The 19,288-nt window shown below is 41.7% G+C and overlaps 1 protein-coding gene across 7 annotated transcripts in view; it reads left to right on the top strand.

The window, feature by feature from the left end:
• VWC2 (von Willebrand factor C domain containing 2) overlaps positions 1-19,288 on the top strand; it is a 115,428-nt gene that overhangs the window by 77,690 nt on the left and 18,450 nt on the right. The gene's annotated exons all lie outside the window — the stretch shown is intronic.

Genomic DNA, 19,288 nt, shown 5'->3' with positions numbered 1-19,288 from the left:
CACTGTTCTAAATACAACAGAATTCAGCTAATGTGGCAACGCAAATCCTCAAAGAAGGGTGTAAAATGTCTTCCAGAAACCACACAAATTCCACTAAGCAGCTTCCATTTCTAAATGCTTTAGCCTCCTTTCAGGTGTTAAAGTGGCCTTTTATAGTAAAGGGTCTGCCAGGACTTCCATTATAAATTACTGTTTTTCACAAGTTAGAAATCAGACATAAAACATTGATGCAGGTTAAAACTTGCATTCAAGGATTAAGTCTATGTGGACAATAAGGAAACAATGTTTCCTTGGCATTCTGGATTGGGAACAATTTAGACATGAAATTATTTTTAGAAATTGGTTAGTGCTTCTGTACCATGTGCTTTAGAAAAAATGTCATTTTTTGCTAAGGGACTACACAATTTATACTTTTCTCAAAGAACTGAGCAGGCCTCCCTGTGTATCTTGAAAAATAAGTGGTATGCTTGTGCTTAAAAGAAGGATGGCGCCCTCTGAATTAGCATTCAAAGCATCTGGTTTGACCTAGCAGAGCATGTGTCCCATGAAATAGTTTGCATTTCTGTGGTGCTTTCCAGATGAGGATCTCAAAGTCTTTTACTAAGGACTTCAGGCAAATCATCTTATGAAACTGCAATAGTGACTTCACAGTTATAATTGCAAAGTTAGTCATTTTCCAGTGTAAACCGGATCTTAACCCTACTCACTCAACTTTCTGAAAAAGCTCCTTTCCACCTCATGTTATTTCTGAGAGTAGGGTTTTCTGAGGGGAAGGATTTGGGGGCGGGGGAATCTTGATGTTGATTGGATGGGTAATCAGGGTGGCCCACTACAAAAGTGATTTTTCCTCCTGTTGATAATAGCCCACTTTAATCGAATTGTCTCGTTAGAACTGACCCCCCCCCACACACACACACTTGGTAAGGCAACTCCCATCTTTTCATGTACTGCGTCTATATATCTTCCTACTGTATTTTCCACTCCATGCATCTGATGAAGTGGGTTTTAGCCCACGAAAGCTTATGCACAAATACATTTGTTAGTCTCTAAGGTGCCACAAGTACTACTTGTTGTTTTTACTATTTACAGTGTTTTTCTTTTAGCAACGGTATTTGACACATCCACAACTCCACTCCACACCAACTCTATTACCTATGGTGCCTTGGATAAAGACAATCCTCAGGAGGAGGAAATACAACTCTCAAAGCAATTTTATAACAACATCTTTGCTTCTGGGGAAAAATAATTTAAACAGAGTTCTAACCTCAATCAGGCCTTGATTCAGCAAAGCACTTCAGCACTTGCTTAAATCTCATTCATCTAATTGAACATAAGAACATGTTGAAATGCTTTGATGATTGGGGCCTTAATCTTTATGCCTACCAGTAACTTTGGAGGAAAGGAGTCAGGATTCTTAGAGAGCAGTGCAGATTCTGTATCATACATAACATACTAAATAATGTGGGCTTTTTTTGTTTTAATCAGTAAATTGTTTGATCTAGTTTAAGGGCTCTCCCCTAAAATATTTAATAAAAATTAAGTAAATAACTAAAATTCATAATTATCGAGACATCTTCATCCAAGACCCAGGAACTTGCAATATCACTTAGGATGTTATAATTCAAAGGGAACTGATGTATCACTGAATGATTGCATTGTGATTGTGTGACACCCAAATTGTAAGGGTTTCTCAAAATGACAGCATATAAAACCAGCTTCCTCCTTCAGTAATGGTTTAAGAAATGGGTAGAATCAGTGTGGAGGGGACACGGTAGACTGATTTTTAAATCCGAGTGATTTAAATCACGGATTTTAATAATGATTTAAATTAGTGAACAGAAAATCTTTATTTGCATTAGCAGCTTTAATCTTGTTTGCAATTGTACTTTAATTAATTTCTTAAAGGGTTGATTCTTATTGACTGGTAGCCATTAAAACATGTTGATATACAAACAAATATAGCCTTCATTCAAAATTTGGTACTTTTTTTGCTAGCTATAGCTATACATGTTTATGTAAGCAATTATTTAGCTCAACATACATTCCTTCAGTTTCTTTTTACTTTTTTTTGTTAGAAAATGGTGAATGACATATTTATTATTTACTAGATGATGCTTATTTTTTTTACTTGTAGTTGTCAAGCTGCATTCCGATGGAAATTGAAATAGAATTAAAAATTCACAAAACGAACATTTAAGAACTGTTTTTCATTTAAATGTGCTGAGCATATAAGAAAATACATTTCTCAAAATATGTTTTACATTTTTAAAATTAAGTGGTTTATTAAACAAAGGAAGCCTTATCTGAAGTCAATGAATTGAACGGATTGTTTCTAGTCCTGGTGTCCTTTAAGATTTTTAGAACTAGTAACTCTCATCTTCCCACACCTAGTTTTTGGTCACATATTGGAAGAGGAAAAGAAGCTTCTATGCTTTTTAAACTCCCAGTCAATTTCTCAACTTCTGTCATTGAACTGAATTAGTTGAATAAATTGAAAAGAAGAAAATATTCTTTATGCACCTGCGGAAGAGGCTACTGTTGTCAAAAGCTGGTTTAACACACAACATAAACTTGTTCCAGATGCTTAGCCAGTGATTTCCTCCTGTTCAGTGGTCTTTCTTTAAAACTTTGGCAGCAAACACCTACTGCTTGAATATTATTTATTTGATTTAAATTATTGTAATCGATTATGGTAAGTTTAGGCCTTAAAGTAGGTTGTCATAATTTCAATTTAAGTATAATCAAATCTGATAAAAATATTTTTACTTTAATCCACTTTGGGAAGGGGACCATTTAAAAGATTAGAGATCCCCCAAGTGGCCATTTAAATGATATAACATGACTTTATTAAATGCGATAGTAGCTGGATAATGGAGAGCTGATTGAAGGATGGCACAGAGGCATTCCCTGCTTCCTATAGTAGTTGAGATGTCTTATTTGGTAGGGCATAATAAGTAATTTCACAGAATTCTGGGGATAACAGAGGCGCTAAATCCAGGAAGCTGCCTATGCACATACCTAATTATAACCTGATTATTTCAAGTGCTTAAAATAAAAATACTGTTGAGTTGGGGTCATGTTGTGCCAACATAACAGTGCAGGGCAGAATATTCTTTTCAGTGTTGAAATTAGTGGCCTTTAGGAGAAGATATTTAGGCCAGCATAATCTTCTGTTTTTCCTTCTATGTTTATGATGGAAATTTAATAAAATACTCTTGTCATATTGCTATTTTGAAGAGTAAATTACAAAAGAAATCTCTTTCTATCGCTTGCCTATGGTATTTTTAGTACTGGGTAAATGGAGACTTCCAACCTTTCAGTCTCTGCAGAATCTCCTTGGTATTTGTGAATGTTACTGTATGGTATGTCTTTATTATTGTCAATGTCCTGAAAGATCTGCAGCCTTCAAACTGCCTATCCAGTGATTTCATGTTTCCTTTGTTTCATAGATACCTCTGTGAGAATTCATTGATATTTATCTTTTTCTCACCACGCAGTTTGGTTTAACTCAAATTTCTGAGTCAGCAGCCTTGTTATTTAGTATCGAGCACCTAGTTCTGCATGGCTCGTAGACATAATTATTAATTGTATTACTGTAGCACCTAGAGACCCAAGCTGGGATTTGCACCCCATCATGCAAAGTGTTGTACTAAGAAATAGTAAAGAACAATCCCTGTCCTGAAGATTTTATAGTCCAAAAATAGATAAGACAGAAATGTTGGGAGGGGAAAAGAGGCACAGAGATTGTGACTTGCCCAAGGTCATACAGCAGTCCAGTGGCCAGAGCTAGGAATCAAACCCAGGTCCCCTGACCTCCCTGTCAGTGCCCTATTTACTGGACCCCAGACAGGAGCCCACCCCAAAAATTCTTACTCATGTGATTAATTTTATGCATGCAATACACTGACTTCAGTGGCACTACCTACATGTATAAAGTTACTGCTACCACTCACAATAGTAAGCAGTAAATATTAGCATGATCAGATCCTGAGTGAGAAAGTGTGACACAGGGATGAATCACACTGGGCAAAGGGGAACAAGTCCAAGAAGAGGAAGTTTACTCCCCCTTGGAACGACAGTCCCATATTCCCTTGGAGCATGTGATTCTCACATTGGAACCATAATGATAGATGTCTATCTCCCATATATTTTTGCAGTACTAAGATATTTGCACAATAATTTATAGCTGCTGCTTCTTTTAGGCCATGTCTACACTAGCACTTACGTTGGCAAAACGTATGTCACTCGGGGTGAAAAAACACCCCTCCTGAGCAACGTATGTTTCGCCAACATAAGTGATAGTTTGCACAGTGCTATGTTGGCATGTGAGCTTCTCCCGCTGACATAGCTACTGCCACTCATTGGGGGTGGTGTAATTATGTCAACAGAAGAGCTCTCTCCTGTCATCATAGAGCAGCTACATGAGAGATCTGACAGTGGCACAACTGCATTGGCCTGCTTTATGCTTGTATTAGGTAATTGTTGGTGGAAGTGGTCTAGAAATTCACTTTTATTACTGTTGAACAGAAGAACAGTATGAAGATAAATGTAGTGGCTGGCAATGTAATCATACACATAAATTGAGCTTTTAATTATTGCTTGAAGGAGATTTTGTAGAAACAATTTAATTAGATGAGTAAAATGAAATTTTTTAGGTTTTTTTGTCACTTTCCCTCATTTTATTTACCCCTCTTTTCTGGTACACTAATCTGAGTTTTATGAAAATCAGCCTGGAGAGTCTGGGGAGTCATTTCTAGTTTCCTGTAGCTCTAGTGTTGCCTAAGAGAAAGCAAACGTAGCTTTCAGATAAACATTAAAGTACCAGCTGTTCTCTCCCCCTCCCTCACTGGAAGTTTAAATTTCCATAATACTTGCCTTTGGAGATAATTTTACAAAGAAAAAAATATATAATATGGAAATATTTCAGAACAGGTTTACAATAATTAAATTACAGGAAATACAAATACTAGTTTTCATATCTCAGTAATTGCTCCAGATCCTGATGTCTTGGAGAAAAGGAGGTGCTAGCAGGTCGCTAAGTCTCCCTACAGCAGTAATGTGTCTGCGGTACCTAGGGGCTGGGAGGTGCATTGCTCTTAGCCAGGCAGCAGAAGGCCTGAGCTGTGTTATCTTCTCATGAGATTTCCATTATTAGAGCCATAAAGGCTCCTTTCCAGAAATACCAGCAATCAGGACAGAAGTGCCTGCTAATGGTATGCTTTCCATCCCAGGGTGGAAAGAAGTTTTAAATGTCAGTCATTTGTAAAACATCACATCTAGTCCACACTACCTCAAAGAGAAAGAAGCCGACAGGAGCCATATACCAGGCTTCCAGCTGCTAAGCTTGTGGGACTCTGGTTCACACAAAACCATGAGCCAGGGCTGGATCTCTCTCTAAGCACTTTGACCTCTCTAGGGGAGAGGAATGTGGCAGTGCATCCTGCCATCATAGAAGGCTGAACTAGCTAATATGAACAAGATACTGAAGAGGGACATCTCAATATTAATGTTGAAGGCTGACCGTACAAACTAGGACTGTTGCTATCCCATGAAAAGTTGTGCTGGGAGTGACTAAGGGAGAAATCTTGGCTATATTTTCTTCCTTTAGCTCCTCTGGAACTTGCTCCCATCAAAACATCCAATTATGTAGAAACCTGGCCCTTTTAGACAGAGCTACAAGACTCACCTCTTCAGCCTGGCCTTCCCAACTTGAGAGACTCAGGTAACACAGAGAAGAGGTCCAAGAATATGCTTATAACAGCCTGAAGAAGAGCTCTATGGAATTTAAAAGTTTGTCCCTTTCACTGACAGAAATTGGTCCAACAGAAGATACTACCTCCCCCACCTTGTTTCTTATAACAACCATAAAAGGAGAAAGTGAAATATTATTAGCTGTAAACAGGTGGACTCAAACTATCGGTCTCAACTTCGATTGACATTCAAAGAAAGTTTGATGCTAGATGGTAACACTGAAGACAGGGGAGCTGTGCAACAGTGTCTGAAATGCAAGAGATTTCCTTATACTACTATAGATCCTCATCTGTTTTACCCTGTGGCTCCAACTTGCAACTTCAGCAAGATTAAAGGGATTGTAGCATTCATGGAGCACTGCAGCCCTTTTGAGTTTTACAAAGCTAGATTGAATCCTCCTCACCCCAAAGCAGCCTGAACTTCTGTCAATATACAGCCCAACAGCCATGACACTTCTTCCTACTAAACAGAATAAATACAGTCCAAGTGTCCCCCCGCCCTTGTAGCTAACACTCTTGGGCCATTTTACTCACAGCCCTGCCTGCCTCTCCTGCTTCATCCCTCCATTGCTTGTGCCCTCACTACTCCTTCTTCTCACTCTTTATAACTCCCCCAAACTATTATTTCTTTCTTTGCCTCAAATCATCCTTCCATCCTCTGGCTCCCTGCCATTCCCTGCCCCCAAATATCTCCTCTACTCAACTGTTGATTTCCCTCCTTTGTTTCTGAATTTTATGGGACTGGAGAGAGCAGAAATTAGAGGGAGTTACAATTCCATCATTGTTTTCAAAGTTTATCTTTATATTTTGCATTTACCGTGTAATTGATTGTGGTTGTAAATAGCTCTTTTGGGACCAATAGGTTTAATCTAGTAGATCAGTAAAACTATTTAACTGTTACAACACTATCCTTAATTAAGCCTGCTGCTGACGAGAGAAATAAATCTGTCCTGTGTAATCCAGTGACTCTTGCCTCTCCTATTGAACAATACAGATAAACACTGTCCAGATTAGGGCTATTCATTACTTAGGTGGGTGTCTGTAACACAGGCACAAGAGCCTAACTAAAATTATTACTATGTCTACACTGCAAGCTAGGAGTGAGATTCCCCTGCTGGTGTATACATACATGTGTTTGCTCTCATCAAGTTAACACAAGCATAAATAGCAGTGTAGCTTGAAGTGGTTTCTATCATATACAGGGTTTACAGTTTGGTTCAATGGCTCTCAGCACAAACCCCCTCCCCCACCACCCAGCATCCCTGAGTGGCAGTGGAAGCATGGCTGAGCACATACCTGCCTGAAATGGGTGGGTATGTACCTATGCTACCACAGCTACACTGCTTTTTATACTTTTGCTAGCTAAATGAAAGCAACGGCAAGTATATGTACAGGAGCAGGGAAATCATATCTCTAGCTTGCACTGTAGACATAGTCTTAGAGATGTTAACATCTGCTGCATGCAGCCACTAGGAGCAGGTTTGCAAAGAGATGAGAAGTATTAAGTGGATGTCTTCATTTTTTACAAGAAAAATGTAGAAAAACTGTTTAACATGGTTAGACCACAATCCTGGGACTATTCACAGTGTGTAAAGTTAAGCACACACATAAGTCTTTGCAGGATCAGATCTTTAAATTTTGCCTATCTTGGAGAAGGGACTTGAATCTGGGTCTCCCATGCCCCAGGTGATTGCCCAAACCAGCAGGCAACTGGCTATTCTGAGGTGGGTCTCTCTCGCATGCATGCTATCAGAGGGGTAGCCATGTTAGTCTGAATCTGTAAAAAGCAACAGAGGGTCCTGTGGCACCTTTAAGACTAACAGAAGTATTGGGAGCACAAGCTTTTGTGGGTAAGAACCTCACTTCTTCAGATGCAAGTAATGGAAATTTCCAGAGGCAGGTATAAATCAGTATGGAGATAACGAGGTTAGTTCAATCAGGGAGGGTGAGGTGCTCTGCTAGCAGTTGAGGTGTGAACACCAAGGGAGGAGAAACTGCTTCTGTAGTTGGATAGCCATTCACAGTCTTTGTTTAATCCTGATCTGATGGTGTCAAATTTGCAAATGAACTGGAGCTCAGCAGTTTCTCTTTGGAGTCTGGTCCTGAAGTTTTTTTTTTTGCTGTAAGATGCTACCTTTACATCTGCTATTGTGTGGCCAGGGAGGTTGAAGTGTTCTCCTACAGGTTTTTGTGTATTGCCATTCCTGATATCTGACTTGTGTCCATTTATCCTCTTGCGTAGTGACTGTCCAGTTTGGCCAATGTACATAGCAGAAGGGCATTGCTGGCACATGATGGCATATATGACATGCAGGTGAATGAGACAGTGATGTTGTAGCTGATCTGGTTAGGTCCTGTGATGGTGTTGCTGGTGTAGATATGTGGGCAGAGTTGGCATCGAGGTTTGTTGCATGGGTTGGTTCCTGAGTTAGAGTTGTTATGGTGCGGTGTGTGGTTGCTGGTGAGAATATGCTTAAGGTTGGCGGGTTGTCTGTGGGCGAGGACTGGCCTGCCTCCCAAGGTCTGTGAAAGTGAGGGATCATTGTCCAGGATGGGTTGTAGATCACTGATGATGCTTTGGAGAGGTTTAAGCTGAGGACTGTAGATGATGGCCAGTGGAGTTCTGTTGGTTTCTTTTTTGGGCCTGTCTTGTAGCAGGAGGTTTCTGGGTATACGTCTGGCTCTGTTGATTTGTTTCTTTATTTCCTTGTGTGGGTATTGTAGTTTTAAGAATGCTTGGTGAAGATCTTGTAGGTGTTGGTCTCTGTCTGAGGGGTTGGAGCAGATGCGGTTGTACCTCAGCGCTTGGCTGTAGACGATGGATCGTGTGGTGTGTCCAGGGTGGAAGCTGGAGGCATGAAGGTAGGCGTAGCGGTCGGTGGGTGCATTCATGCTGTTTGGTTTTTGACCAGAAATTCCACCCTGAAGCCAAGAAACCATCCCAATTACATTTCCATTGAAACAGATTGGTTCCATGAAAAGTTTTGGATGAGCATTTTCCAATTATAAAACATTTAGTCAAAACGCTCCTGATCAGCTCTAAATGTCATACCTGTTACACCAATAAAGAGGCAATTTGTATATACACCTCTACCTCAATATAACACTGTCCTTGGGAGCCAAAAAATCTTACCGGGTTATAGGTGAAACAGCGTTATATTGAACATGCTTTGAGCCATCAGAGTGCACAACCCCGCCCCCCTGGAGCACTGCTTTACCGTGTTATATCCAAATTCGTGTTATATCGGGTCGCGTTATATTGAGGTAGCGGTGTACAAGATATATTCTTAGCACGTAAATAAAGCTGAAAATACTCCAAAGAATGTTGTTAAAGTTTATCATTGAAAACTGATGTCAGTAATGTTCTCCAGTTATATTTTTTAGTTAGCACTCGGAACCCCATCCCATTTGTGCCCATAACAGAACACGGATGCTGTTTTTGTGTGTGGGGGGGGAAAGGCACAAACAAATGGAAACTAAAGGGAATTTAGTTTTAAAAAGCAGCTAGTGTTCAGCCACAAAGAAGTTAATAATTCTTGGGTTTTTTAATAGTACACTTCATTTTTCTTATTAACAACCCCACGGCCATGCTCTGACAGGCAATTTTTTGCCCCAGTGCAACTGTTATTTTTAAATTAAATCTCAGGCAGCTTGTTAACTTCTGGAATACACTTCTGGCATGCGCCTGCTGCACTTAAACTCACTTACCACTTTCCACAAGAGATGGATAATTGTGTAGCTTTAGCATTAAAAGTTATAGTTCATGTTTCCAAAAGACAGAGAGAGAACAGAATGATGGATGTCTGGAGTAAAAAATCAATTGTGAAATATTTGATGGGCAGAATATTCTGGATATGCTTGTCTGAAGTGCGTGTGGATATCTCATATAAGAGGAGTGACCTGACTATTGAGCTAAGCTGGGAACCTGTGCCATTTGAAATTAAACAAAGATCATAATAATTTACCACGGGAAAACAAAGATAAGACAATGAATAGAATTATGAAAGATGTCCTCCTTGTACAGTAGCAATTTGTGTTGCTTTGTGATGGTCTGACTGTGCAACCACTACTCCAGTTCATGAAATATTCCCATTGACTTGAATAGGACTACTTGACTAAAGTGTTACCCTCTATAAGGGTGACTGCATCTGGCCCATTCTGTGTAAGGATAGGGGTTGATAGTAGCTGTGTTGCTGCATTCTCACCTTTTGTCAAGTAACTCAACAAATATCTTGATGAAAAAAGCACCTCTCAAAAGCTCTCTGATATGATGATATTAAAAAAAAAAAAACGTAGCTGCTATGGAAAGTTGAACAAACCCAAAATACTGAGTTACCAGCTCTGACATTCCATGCTACCTTTCCCTTCTGTTACGTACAGGTCTCATTTCAGTTAAGGGTCCAAACTTACTAATCCTTTAGCCCTAATAATATTCTTAGGTCTCATTTACACAGGCAGTTTGTACCGATTTAAGTTGAAATGTGAATTTAAGCCTGTATAGTTAGGCTGGCATAACTCCCCTTGTTGACACTCTGACTTCAGTGTAAGAGTGCCCCAAACACTTAAAGCACCTCAGTTGCAGAAGGACCTTTAGAGAAATTAAACTGTGTACTTTGACAGGTAAACAACCTTTCTAGAATTTAGAGAGGCAAGTGAGTGAGGCAATGTCTTTTATTGGGCCAATTTGAACGGGTGAAAGACAAGCTTTCAAGCTTATGCAGAATTTACTAGAATTTAGTATTTCTGGATTCAGTATTTGATGTAAATGACACACAATAATTCATAAGTAAGGCTACGTTTTAGTCACTGTTATTTTTAGTAAAAGTCATGGACAGGTCACAGGCAGTAAACAAAAATTCTTTCATTTTTACTATAGACCCCTAACTAAAACTTGGGCTGGGGGAGCATGGGCACCGTGGGTGCTCGGGGGGACAGGTAGCAGGCACAGCTCGGGACTCCTGCTGTTCCGTATGGATACGTTTGGCGGGGCTGGCAGGCTCCCTACCCATTTCCAACCAGCATAACTTCTAGGTGGGAGGGGTGGCCAGGGGGGACCTGCGTGCTACTCCCGCCATGAGCGCCAGCTCCGCAGAGCCCATTGGCCGGGAACCGCAGCCAATGTGAGCTATGGGGGCAGAGCCCGCAGGCGTGAACAGCGCGCAGGGCCCCCCTGACCATTCTGCCTAAGAACTGCAGGGACATGCAGTTCCCTAGGAGCTCCCCCCAGTGAAGCACTGCCACACACCCCTGCCTCAGCCCAGAGCACCCTCCCACACACCCAAACTGCTGTTGCTAGCCTCTGAGCCAGCACCAGCCGCTGCAGAAGTCACAGAAAGTCACGGAATCTGTGACTTCCGTGACAGACACGCAGCCTTAATCATAAGATAACTCTAGGACTATGTAAAAACATATATTGGATCTAAAAAGAAGTTAAACAGTAGCTGATACTTGGTATATCATTCTTGGTTTTTTAATTACATAATGCCTAACAAAGCAATAATTATGGACTAAATCTGGATATAGTACTCTGGATGAGGGCTACCCAGTGTTTTACATAGATAGACTGTAAAACTACTTACATTTATTTATATCCTATTCAACTACCAAGGTAGTGTTATATAATACTTTGGTTTCACTTTATCTTTGAATGTATCTGAAGATTATGGGGATTTTTCTTTAGTAACTCCCAAATCTCTTCCTTCATTAGTATTTGGTAGTCTTTGTCAGTTTAACACAGATTTAGTGTTAATATGCATAACATTTTCTATTTTGCTAACCTAGGCTATTGTACATTTCTCATTGACCTAACTAACTCCATTGCTGTGCTGTGAAACTGAGCAGTTTAGATTGTGCTGCAGTACTTTGGTGGATTAGATTAACTATTTCAAAATTTGTAGCACTTCTCTAATGCATTAAAGTACTGGCCTGTAATGCCTGCATTTTGTAAATTCAGTCTCTTTAAACAAGTGTGATAGTTTTAAGATAAGTTGTTTTGGGCCTTTAACAAGGAAATACCTGCATTTTACTGGTTTTTAAGGTTCAACAGTAAGATGATCTTGACGTTGTGTGAATGCTAAAATCCAGTCCCTGTTGAAGTCTATCCAAACCTCTTATTAGGCCCAGTTCTGGTATCACACTGGTGTAAGTCAGGAGTAATAACACTGCTCTACAGCCAAAATGCTTCTGACATAAATGTAGTCAAACTTTACTAATTCTGGGTCACTAAGAACGAAAATGATGCTTAAAATTGTTGATTGGCTCTAGTTTTCAAGATATGCTATTGGATCAGTATATACAACCCTTGACTTGGGAATGGCGGAGGATAAGTGAGTTATAAAAGGAAGGGATCTCAATTTAAACCAGAAATGACTAAAATACATCTTTGACTGGATCTATGAATAAATCTATGACTGGCTTTGGACAGTACTTGCTTTTTAGGCAAAACAATGAATGATGCAATCTGAAGCTGGTATTGCATCATACATGATCTGAATTGCATCATGTTATTCCTAGAAGTCATGGATGATGCAATCATAACGAAGCTTACATCACTCTGCTGAACAAATTGCCCTATATCAGCTCTAGAAATCATACAGTGTCGTGCTCTCTTATTTGTCAGTGTTTGATTTTGCAAAGGGACACATTTCTGTTTAGCCAAAGTGAGCAGAGATGCCTCGTACTTGTGTGAACAGTGTAGATAACTTCATGTTTGTGGTGAAGTGACTTTTGCATCCCAAAAGCGCAGTATAACCACTATGGTTAAGAGAGCCTATCACCTTTATTTTGGCTGCAAAATTGGAGATCAGGACAAGAGGTGGGCCCCACACATATGCTGCAACACTTGTGCAACAAATCTTCGCCAGTGGTTGAACAGGAAAAGGAAATCTATGCCTTTTAAAGTGCCAAGGATTTGGAGAGAGCCAACAGATCATACCAGCAATTGTTACTTCTGCATGGTGCCTCCAGTTGGGAAAGGTGTGTCAAAGAAGGAAAAGTGGACTGCGCGTTATCCAAACATTCCATCAGCTATACGCCCAGTACCCCACGGAGAAGGACTGCCGGTTCCTGATGCACCAGAAGCATTCTCACTTGAGTCAGACGAGGAAGAGGAAGAGGATGAAACTTCTGGTCCTGAACCATCAATGTCACAGGACCCACATTTTCTCCCATCCTCCTCCTCTGAACCACACCTCATAACACAAGGTGAACTGAATGACCTTGTCAGGGATTTGGAGCTACCCAAGAGTAAGGCAGAGCTGTTGGGCTCCAGAATACAGCAGTGGAATCTCCTGGCAGGTGATGTTAGGGTTTCCATGTTCTGTTACCGTCCAAAGGATCTTGTCCCATTCTTCTTCATGGAAGGTGATCTTGTAGCCTGCAACAACATCGATGGTGTGATGGCAGCCCTCAACATCGTTCACGATCCAGATGAGTGGAGACTGTTCGTTGATTCATCGAAGACGAGCCTTAAAGCTGTTTTACTGCATAATGGCAATGTTTTGCCATCCATTCCAGTTGGTTATGCAGTCCATATGAAGGAAACCTATGACAACATGAAACAACTTTTGAGGTGCATAAACTATGACCAACATCAGTGGCAGCTTTGTGGCAATTTGAAGGTGTTGCTCTCTTGCTTGGTCTGCAGACTGGATACACAAAGTACTGCTGTTTTCTCTGTGAATGGGATAGTCGTGCAAGAGATTCCCACTACATCAAGAAAGATTGGCCACTCTGACAGTCATTGGAGCCTGGGAGGAAAAGTGTTTAGCATCCACCACTTGTTGAATCAAGGAAGCTTTTATTACCACCCTTACACATCAAGCTGGGTCTGATGAAGAACTTTGTCAAGGCCATTGACAAAACAGAAGCAGCTTTCAAGTACCTCCGTGGAAAATTTCCAAGGTTAAGTGAAGCTAAGATAAAGGAAGGTGTCTTTGTTGGTCCTCAGATTCGTGAACTTCTTTGAGATGATGCATTTGACCATGCACTGCGTGGCAAGGAAAAGACGGCAGGGAAAGCCATCCAGTTAGTGGCAATAAATTTTCTCGAAAACAACAAGGCAGACAACTACAGGTTGTTGGTGGAAAACCTCCTCAAGGCATACAAAAGCCTTGGTTGCAACATGTCACTAAAGATAAATTTTTTGCACTCTCATCTAGATTTTTTTCCACCGAACTGCGGAGCAGTGAGCGACGAGCACGGCGAGCGATTTCACCAGGACATTGCAACAATGGAGAAACGCTATCAGGGCAAATGGAGCCCATCAATGCTTGCAGACTATTGCTGGACAGTGACAAGAGATGCTCCATTTAATGAATACAAGAGACAAGCCAAGAAGCGCCGAGTAGACACTGAATAGGACTAAACTACGTACATAATAGTTTTTTGCCTTTTGTTTCATAATAAATTTTATTTATATAACCCTTTTACTGATTTTTAAAGTGTTACATAAACAAGACAGGTGCAATATTATCATGTAAAGCAACCATAAACACATGAAAAGACCTAGGTTTACAATTTATGATTAAAAATCTACTATCTACACAATATACATAGACATAAAATGTAAAAACTTAAATATCTTAGAAACAGTAGCCAATCAGTTGTTTGAATTGTCATATTTGAATTCAGCACATCAAAATACATAATAAATAGCACATTTTATCTCTGAAGCAGACGACTTCTCAAAAATTGTAGACCAGTGTTATTTAAACCAATGGAGTCACATGAATTAAAGAGAGTACAAAAGAAGAAACAGACCTATGAACTTTTCTGGGAACATCAGTAGTCCCTGAAAGAACACGCACAGAGAGCTCTGGAGCAATCAGTGACTCATTACATTCTGCTAATAGCCACCAGGAGATGCAGCATACATGATATTCAACCTGGCCAGCAAGTAACACTTCAAGTTCTGCTTTTCTCAGTGTTCTCTCATTGAGATCTCTAAAATTTACATAACTGAAGGGAAATTTAGTGACGAGCAATCTAATTTTCTTAGGCTTATCCCCTTATCACTCTTCAGAAATATTTCCTGAACCATCAGCTAACATCTTTTCACTTTGCATTCTTGGACATACTTTTTTCTTCTTGTTTGAGTGCTGGTCTCTGTGGGTGCACATGCACGCTGTGCACTTGGGACCAGAAATTCTTCAATAGAAGTGTCCATTAGTCCATGCTTGCGCCCTCTGTTTCCTCATGCTCCCACCTGAGTGCGTAGGGGTCGGCATAGACCAGCTGCTTCTCCAGTTCCTTTCTACAGCTCGCAGTCTGAGAGGGCACCTTGTGTGTCTGTAGCCTTCTAGCTTTTTTCTTTGAACTTTGACCTGTAAATAGTCTCTTATATTAGATAGTAATTAAGTTGTAGATAGTGGGGGGGGGGTTGTCTTCCCTGTTGTTCCCCCCACTGTTTGGGGCACATACCCTCATATGCCCAAAGTCCTAGGCTTCATGCCCATCGTGGCCTGGTCTTCGGTCTTCCTGCTGAGTGACGTGAGGAGAGCTGCCTGTACTGCCTCAGGGAGTCATGCATTACATCAGTGTGAGACCTGCTGCTCCTTTCCGCCTCACAATCTTGAGAGTTCAGACTCTGCAGGCATCTAATGGAGTTCTCCATGAGGCCACTTTCTGATCTAGTACCCTCTCACTCTCCTCCTTGTCAGCCAGAGACTTCAGGCTTTGCTCTTCCTGCACTGGCATTTTCCAGAATCCTCCGAGGACTCCATGAAATGAAGCCATGAAAAGGGTAAGGAGAAATATGCTCATAAAGAGACACAAATCACCATATAATTCCTGTAAGAAAAAAACTGCATTTTCCCTTTCCTTAGCACTCTGTGAGACTCTCTGCCCTGAAGTGGGTGCATCTGGAGCTAACAGGGCACACAGACTGACACTGGCAGTACCAGGAGCTTCGAGCGCACTGAAATCATCCACAAAGGCACGTGAAGATAGAAAGGCGTATTCACCTTGCACACTGGCAGTACCACACTGCACCAAGACCACCATGCCCATGCCCACACTGGCGGACCAGCCTATACTGAAGACTCCTGCTAGTTCTCCTACCACCAGACCTCATTACAGCCTTCTTGGTGATTTACACAGATCCTGAGTCATTGATCCTGTCACATCCAGTTCTAGTAAAAGACATCACTACCTCATCCACGTCATTCACCAGTCCTGAGTACTAGTCAAGCTGTGATGCTGGTCATGGGGGTATGGCTTTGACCATGCTGTCATACTGAGATGACTCTTACTCCATGGATGAACAGGAGACAGTATTGCTGATTTCCCTAATGGTTCGGACATGGACATCAGCCCATAAAGGGCTTCCAGAGCCTCCCGGAGGCCCCTACATCCCATTGACCCATGTTATGGAGTTAGGTACCAATGGTGTCCCCAAAGGGCCCACTTCCATCTCTCTCTTATCCCCAACCACTGGCCATTACTGGAGCTCTTGGATTCCATACTATTGAGCCCCAAACTATGAGGACCCACTGCATCACTTTTGGAAGAGAGTGCCTCCAAGAGAGAAGCCTCAGCCCCTCTCTTCCCCTCCCCGCTGGAGCACATGGGAGCAAGAGATCTGCCAACAGCATCTTTTATCTCCGATGAGGCGTCAGCCTCTCCCTCCCTCTCTGGATGATTACAGGCAGCACTTGGAACTTCTTAGGGGGATTGAAGAAACCATCCAGATTCCATTGGAAGTGGATCAGGATCCTAAATACAAATTTTTGGACATTCTCAAGTCTATGGCTTCTTCTAAGGTGGATATCCTTATTAATGAAGCCCTTCTGCGGCCTGTTAAGGACATTTGGCACATACCAGCTACCTCTGCTTTGATCCTGAACAGGGCTGAGAAGACTTATTTTGTTCCCTCCACCGAAGTTGAATGTTTTCCTACCCTAATCACAGGTCTCTGGTTGTCCAAGTAGTCATAGAGAAGAACAGGCTAATCCTACCCAGGACCATTCCTTCAGACAAGGATGCCAGGAGACTACCTTCAGCAGAAAGAACATTTTCGTCAGCTAACCTACTATTCCGTATTGCAAATTACCAAACACTCATGTCAAAATATGACTATTAATTATAACAAGCTGTCGAAGTTCATCAATAAACTACTTCAGGAATGTAGGACCCAGTTACTATCTTAGATGGAGGGAAGCTAGTGGCCAGATAGTCCCCTTAGGTATCACTTGATGCAGTGACACAGCTGCTAGCTCCACAGAAACATGGTGGTTATGAGGTGGGCCTCTTGGCTGCAGTCATCAGGGTTCCCCAAAGGGTTCCAGGCAACAGCCTGGATCTCCCCTTTGAGAATAAGAACAACCTATTCAACAAGAAAAGTGATAAGTAGTTTCACTCCCTTCAGGACTCTCGTGACATCCCTTTGCATTGATATACACCCCGGCATTTTGCAAGAAAAATTCTCAGCAACCACTGCATATATACCAGCCTACCCCTCAGCTGTTCTATCACCAAAGGGAACTACAGGCACAGTTGCCAACTTTCATGTGGTAAATAAGCACCCCAACTTTCACAATAAGCCAAAAATCAAGCTAATCCTATTTTAAAACAAAGCCAAAACAAGCCAATCCCTAAGAGCCCCATCATTCTATGTGACTAGATTCCCCCACGGCGTGCAGTCTGGGACTGTGATGGACCCGCTACAAGCCAAAAAATAGCCAACAAGCAACTTTCAAGCCAATTAAGCCAAAACCAAACCCAATTTCTGTGGGGTTTTTTTGCAGGTTTCACCTGTCTGCCTGCCTACAAGCCAATGAAAAAAACACGACGGTGTGTTGCAGCAGACCTACTACAGCACCACCATCCTACCCTCCCCTCCCCCCACTTTCTAAGACGACATTTTGATGGCACACAAGAGAAGTCAACCAGTCGTTGCACAAGTAGTCTCCCCCACTATTTTGATGGCCGCCTGGCCTATTGCCTTTCAATGTGGCAGCTTATGATTTTGGACAAAAGGGTCTTAGGCAACATTTTAACTGGCTATACAGTTAAATTACTGTGTGCCCCTCTTCATGAACCCCACTCACAAGAGGATTCTCAGACAAGTGCTGTACTCCCTAATCTAGCTAGAGGTTATACAGCCTGTACCCCCTCATCATAGGGAGAAGGGTTTTACTCTGGAAAAAGAGAGGCTGCTGGAGACTCATCCTGGACCTCAAGCAGTTGAACGTCTTCATCCGCCACTCAAGTTAGAGGATGATTACCCTGGCGGCCATAATCCCTTCCCTGAAAATAGGCAACTGGTTTCTGGCTCTTGACTTGAAGGACACCTATTTTCATATAGACATCCACCAAGAAGATTCCTGCATTTTTACAGTGGATTTAGAGCACTTCCAAAACAAAATGCACATGTTGGGCCTTTTGATGGCCCCAAAACTTTCTATAGATTTCATGGCTGTGATAGCAGTGCACCTGCACTATCAACACAACCCTGTATTTTCCTACCTATATGACTGGCAGCTCATGGGACAATCACATCAGGAGGTGCACTTAGCAGTAACGTCCTTACTTAACCTGCGTCACTCCTTAGGACTTAAGGTAAATCCAAGCAACAACTATATAATTTTTTGGAGCAAATCTATACTTAATTGCAGCCAAAGCCTACTTACCGCAGGACACATACCTCACAATGAGAGTCCTTCATCTCAGTCCTCAGATGACAGTCCAGTCCTGCTAAGCCATGTAGCTGTATGCACCTATGTTGATCCCCTTTGGCAGGCTCCACCTTTACAGTTTCCAGGTTTGGCTGAGGAAGGTCTATGCTCCTAGCAGACTCCCTGGACAGAAGTCTCATTTCCTCACGGTGTCCTGACACTGCTCACCTGGTGGGTGCAGAGGGACAATATTTGTGTAGAGGATTTCCTTTGTTCCCCCACCACTCACAAACACACTAATTACAGATGCCTCTGGGCTGGGGATTGCATCTGGATGACCACACAGCTCCATTTCCTGGACTCCACATCAACCTTCTTGAGGCTTTAGGCACTTCACGGAGTGTGGAAGAGGTGCCTATCTTTCATCCAATCCACTCACGTCCAGGTCAGATTTTCCATTGTTTATTGCAGGGGTCTCAAAGTCCTGGCTGCGGCCTGAGAACCGCCTCACTGCAATGGAGGCAGCATCATTAATTGCTGGGCAGAGTCAGCCATGGAGGCAGCATCACTTTTTTCCACAATGAATATAAACAAAATACCGAACACAACTATCTGATGTACACCTTGCTGCGATCCTGAAGGTTTCAACTTCTCAGTCACTGAGGCCAAACATCAACAAACTGATAGAACTGAAGTGTTGTCAGGTGTCTGGCAAACACTAAAAACTCTCTGGCAGGCGAAGAATTGTATAAAGTTGTATGACAGTTTTATTATTTCTAAGAAATTTGAAATAAAAAATACAATATAAACGTTTTCTTTTCTGAACACAATCTTCAGTGACATTATTGGACTGCTGGGAGGATTTGAGGACTGGCACCAGGCCCTAAGGTAAATTGAGTTTGAGACCCTTGGTTTATTATATAA

This window comes from Malaclemys terrapin, chromosome 2, assembly GCF_027887155.1.
Source record: "Malaclemys terrapin pileata isolate rMalTer1 chromosome 2, rMalTer1.hap1, whole genome shotgun sequence".
Taxonomy (NCBI): Eukaryota; Metazoa; Chordata; order Testudines; family Emydidae; genus Malaclemys; species Malaclemys terrapin.
The sequence above is the reverse complement of the archived record's forward strand: the minus strand, read 5'-3'. Positions and strand labels throughout refer to the sequence as shown.